Source organism: Parus major, chromosome 1, assembly GCF_001522545.3.
Source record: "Parus major isolate Abel chromosome 1, Parus_major1.1, whole genome shotgun sequence".
Lineage (NCBI taxonomy): Eukaryota > Metazoa > Chordata > Aves > Passeriformes > Paridae > Parus > Parus major.
In genome coordinates, this window is record NC_031768.1 from 103465991 (window position 1) to 103471303 (window position 5313).

Sequence of the window (5313 nt, forward strand, 5' to 3'; positions counted from 1 at the left end):
AGTGAAAGCAGTTTTGAAAACCAAATATGTCACTTAAGTGAACAAAAAATCAATAGCACACAAAATTCTGGGAAACCCAATCTCCAGGAAACATACATCTATATTTTATCTTCTTGACTTCAATTATCACTTTTGCCAACTTCTGCTAGAGACACTTTCCTGGCTCTTCAACTCATTCCTCATCAATCCCTGATGTTCTCTCTATTTTAAGTGACTTAGTTCCTATCCCTCTTACTTTTCAGCTGATACTACCCACTTAGATTTTGAAATCCATTCTCATCCTTAGTTTTATTCTGCTTATAAAGTGTTGCCACTGATTTTGATGGCAAAATACTGTGATTATTTCTATGTGTGTTGAATAGGTAACAATCCTTCCCATCAGAAGTAAGATAGCTTTAGTTGAGCAAAGATATTGTTGCCTTACTGATTAAACTGCTGCGACCAAAACCTGTGTGTAAAAGCAGCTTCTTGTCCACATGTGAACAAGAGCTGGATTTCAGCAAATTCTCTTCCTTTTAAGCTCTGCTTTATGATTTTAATGTCATTTATTGATGTAGCAAAAGTGCCATTCATCACCCAGTTTTAAAGGAAAACCAGTGCCATTTACACCTTCCAGTTTATTTAATTGAACTGGCTCATCTGAGAACATAATTGTGACAATTGCAAGGGAATCAAAGCCTGAATACTTTCTGGAATAGAACTTCAAGTGATGTAAAGAACTGCTGTGCCTCCCTTGTCTACAATAGACTTGTAAAAACTGGCATCTGCACAGGTTCTGTTTTGTTGCTCATGTGAATGGTGAAATTCCTTGCAAGGAAAAAATCAGGTTGCCAGTTGAATTGCAAAAATGTGTTTCTGGGCAAGAGCGAGGGACAGTGGTTAAACTGAAAATATTTTAAAATGTCACTTCAGTGGTGTTTTATTAAAAGGTCATCTGGCATCTTAAATAATAGGTGATTTCTAAAGGCAGCATGTGAAAATGACATGGATACTGGACATGGAATGTGCACACCTAAGTGTTATCTTGTTTCCCTGGGTGAAGCCATTAAAATATTTGTGGAGTGAGTATTCTCCCTAGATTTTTATCATCATTTGCCTAGCTTAATTAAGCTTTAAAGGTAAATAAGTGGCTTTGTTGGCATGCTCAGGAAAGTCCTGACACCAACCCTGTCAAGAGTAGTAGATCTGCATCTTTACAAGCCAGCAACCCAGGTGTCTACAGTAGATAGACAAAAGGCTTCTCAACTGTCCAGAGGCTGATGGTGATCTTAAAAAGTGACTGCCTGAACTACCTTCTTGTTTCATTTTCTGTAATGAGTTTCTGATTTTAATTTAGCAGAAACATAAAATTCAGCTGACAGGCCATGTCTAAGACTCTTGACACTGACATCTTCTTTATCTCCCTCAGTTTTGGAGTTGTTCATTTCCTCCTCAGAATTACAAGCCATCCTTACAGAAGGGGTCTTGGAAAAGGCAATAAGTGTTATCAAAGATCTACCTGCAAAAGGCAATAAGTGTTATCAGAGATTTACCTGAAGACTAATATACTATACCAGCCTCAATTAGAAAATAGGCATGAGTTTAGTTCTCTTCACAAGAAGCATTTCTTCCACCCCTTACTTATGAGCAGGAACAAAATGCTGTTTCATCTCCCTCGTGGAATCTGTGATATATAAGGCACCTCAAAGGAAATTTACATCAGCCTGTTATGACTTTATACCTCCCCCATCAAATAATGGCCTTGAGCATGGAACAGAGACCTGAGGGAAATATGATAGAGAAGGAAGAGAGCCAAGCAATTAAAAATATTTATAATACTTCCATGCAATAACCTATGATAAGGTTAGTTCCTTTTTTTCCCTTCATTATTTCTCTGCATAAAAGTTGCTGCATGAAGTCAGTACACATATGTGTATGAAAAAGCATGAAAAAGACTTGTTTCAGGCTGTATGTGAATGTGTGTTCTGATTTTGTTAGAAGTTTAGGTGTTCCTGGAGTATAAGAAGAAGTAGAATCAATTTAATTTATACTGTACACTATGAATACCCAGGGAATCCTTGTGCTTAGTGATATCTAGCACAGCTAAAAGTACATAACAGAAAACTTGGGTGTGTTACTGGCACGAGATCACTTTCCTTAAATAAGCTCAAAGAACTGAAAGGGAGATGTAATTACTCCTAAATCTATATATGAAAAAAATAACAGTGAAAAAATATTTTGTGTGTTCATTGAGGGGTAATTTGCTCAGGTGTAATGAGTGAATTACCAGACCATCCCACACATAATACTGAAGGAAGGAGATGATAGGAAAAATAAGAGGGATCATAAGAGTTGATATGAGTTAAGGAAGGTGCTACTCAGCATAGCAGGGCCAGAGGCTGGCTTAGAGGACAGAGCTGCTGATGGAAAAAGTCAACATGTCAAGTTACACTCCTAAGTGGAGCTGATTTTATGGTGGGCTTTTCACACAGGTGACATTACCTAGTTTTTAATTACTGCAGACAGAACGTCTTAACATAGATTCACTGGAGGACATATCAGTTGTCATTTTGTTGGTTCCAGTAAGTGCTCCGAGGTCCCAGTTGTTACTGTCTGTGAAACATGCTTTGTAAATCTTATCCTATGTGAATATCCTTGGCTATTGATTCTTCTGTGAACTTGGCAGTCCTGTCAATAAAGGGGAAAAAAAAAAAAAAAAAGCATTAAAGGAAAATCAGTGTCCTTGCCTTATGCAGTAACCTGAACAGTTCTTGGGAAAGAGTCCAGTGCAGGCACAGTAGCATGGTTAATTAAAGCAGTAACATCATTAGTATACTAATTTGGGAGTGTGTGGATGTTGGGTCTGTGTATATCAGGGACACAGTGTAATTGTTGCCCTTCTGTTCTTGGTTTCTAGTTTTCTGGAATTACGTGCAAACTGAGGTAAAAGTAGAATTGCTAAACCAGTCAACCAATACCTGAATTAAAAGACATCATTTTAGGGAAGGCTTTTTAGTGCCAGAAAGAGCACAATATTATCAGGTTATTTGGGCATTAGAAACCTGAGGAAGCTGTTCTGAGATGGCTAATGCATGGGTCTGGACTTCTGCCAAGGAGCCATGGGCATCCACAACAAGGCAAAGGATTTTGAAAACACCTTGTTCTCCAGGACCCATATACCCAAATTAATGTGTGTGGGTCAGGTTTTTCTCTACTCTGACGCTGCACCCTGGGTTATTACTTTACACTGTAACTCCAGCAGGGCAGTGCCATGCTCTTGTCTATTGCAAACTGGGAATGTTTTGAAGAAAAAGAAAGATTTTTATTCCCCTCCCCCCACTTCATTCAGATTTCAGTAGTTAATTGGATGCACAAGGTACTACATAAAGCTACAGAATGATGCTAACCCTCTCCTCTAGTCTCTGTCCTAATTTGTATGGAGAAAATTACTTCTACTTAGAGGTCACAGAAAAAAAAAAAATGGTGCTGACTGTGAAACATGACATTCCTTTTTCAACATTATTAAAAACTGGAATATTGAAAATTTCAACACCTCTCCCACTACTAATGTAAATAAAATATCATTCAGTGTGTCTCACACTGAGTACATTTAAGAGAAGGATTTGAACTGTAATGTGCACATTAAGTAGAAAGAGGCAGAATGTGCCCTCGTGCATACACTGACTGTTGAAAGACTCACAACCAAATAAGAGCAAATTTTGGCCCCTGTTAAATCACAGTAGAACTTAATGCAGTGCCTGCAAGAATTCAAAGCAGCTCACTCAGAAAATTGTTATCTTGTGTTTGGAAAAGCAAACCATTGAGACTGTAGGATTACATGTGCAATCCATGATCTAATATGTGTTTTATCATACAGGACAGTGTTGCTATGTCTCATTCATGGAGAACATAAAAATAACTATTGACACTGCAACATACTGTGAGCTCACCTTACTGCTTCAAGAATATTATACTCATTATGGGTTTATGGAAGGAAATGAACTTTTGGATTTGCTAATGAAAACCTTGGAAAAATACCAATTAAACCAAGATCCTAAGAGCATTGGCACTTTACCTTTCAGAACTGAGACTGGCTGAGAAGTTCTGCTGGTCTGCAAACAAGAGGCTGTTGGAGAGGCTGATCATATGCTGTCTGAAAGGGAAAAAAATCACGAAGATCAAATCAGCTGTGCCAATAAAAATGGGTGGTTTTATTAAAACATCCAGGTTTCTCAGAGACACTATCCAGCCCCACACACCTCATGGGCTATCTTCAGAATCCTGATACCTTGCATGTGGATACAGGGATGTGCAAGGACTTCCCCAGCCTCAGTGAGATGTTAGCTCCATGTTTTCCTCCCATCTAAAGGTAAAAGATGTGAACATTTTTCATATTCCACTTTCTTCAGAGAATCATTGCTGCTGCTTAGAAATTCATGTTACTTCTCTCAGAGAAGAAGCTGTTACTGGTTATTACTTTTTACTGGTAATGGAAACCCGATTGGGCAGCTCCGTAAGGAGAAAATGCATTTCCCAGCTGTTCTTTATTTATTTATTTTCCACCGTGAAGCCTCCAGCGCTCGGGACTGATATTTCCAGACATTAAAGTCTTCCTTGTGAAACTAAACAGCATCAAGCAAAAATTTTTTTTCAAGGTGTTTGTGCAAGTCCTGTAGTTGGGCTGCCCCTCAGAGGTCACCTTGCTTGTCCCCAGCGCAGAGCTGCGGCAGGACAGCAGAGGGAGACCGCGCTCAAAGGAGGGGCACAGGCCCGGCCTTTGCCGGGACACCCGCGGCCAGCCCTCCCTCAGAACCGAGAGCTGCGTTTCGGCTGTGCTGGCCTGTGGGGCAGCCTGCTGCGGATCGGTGCCAGCAGCTCCGGATCGGTGCCAGCAGCTCCGGATCGGTGCCAGCAGCTCCGGGTCGGTGCCAGCAGCTCCTCTCTGTCCCGACAGCCCCGGCAGCGCGGCCTCAGCCCCAAGCCCAGCCTCAGGCCCAGCCCCAAGCCCAGCCTCAGCCTCAGCCCCAGCCCAGCCCAGCCCAGCCCAGCCCAGCCCCAGCCCCAGCCCCAGAGGGTCCGGTCCTGTCCCGCTGTCCTGGCCCGGAGCCAACGGGCTCCTCGGCGATTCCTCACAGGCACCGACCTTGCCGGGTCACGGCAGCACAATGTAGTGACTTTATTAAGGCGTGCCCTTTAGTGAGAGTGTGTTTGGTGCATGTGTTGGGTCTGTAATTAAAATGCTAAAATACGGTTCTGGGAGAAAGTTTAACAGATTATTATCTTTCCTGCACAGAAGGAAGAGAGTACTAGGACATATCTGTTTAAAGTGACTGT

At 41.4% G+C, this 5313-nt stretch overlaps 1 long non-coding RNA gene across 2 annotated transcripts; it reads right to left on the reverse strand.

Moving 5' to 3' along the window:
• Nucleotides 1-6: 6 nt before the first annotated feature.
• Nucleotides 7-4947, reverse strand: LOC107210103. 2 transcript variants are annotated; one of them, XR_001523847.2, is made up of 4 exons: nucleotides 4239-4947; nucleotides 4055-4132; nucleotides 2482-2667; nucleotides 7-1498 (listed from the first exon to the last, which is right to left on the reverse strand). It is a non-coding gene; the product is annotated as an uncharacterized LOC107210103 (long non-coding RNA). The 2 variants fall into 2 exon arrangements; XR_001523846.2 differs by having other exon boundaries at nucleotides 7-2667.
• Between the last annotated feature and the right edge of the window lie 366 nt (nucleotides 4948-5313).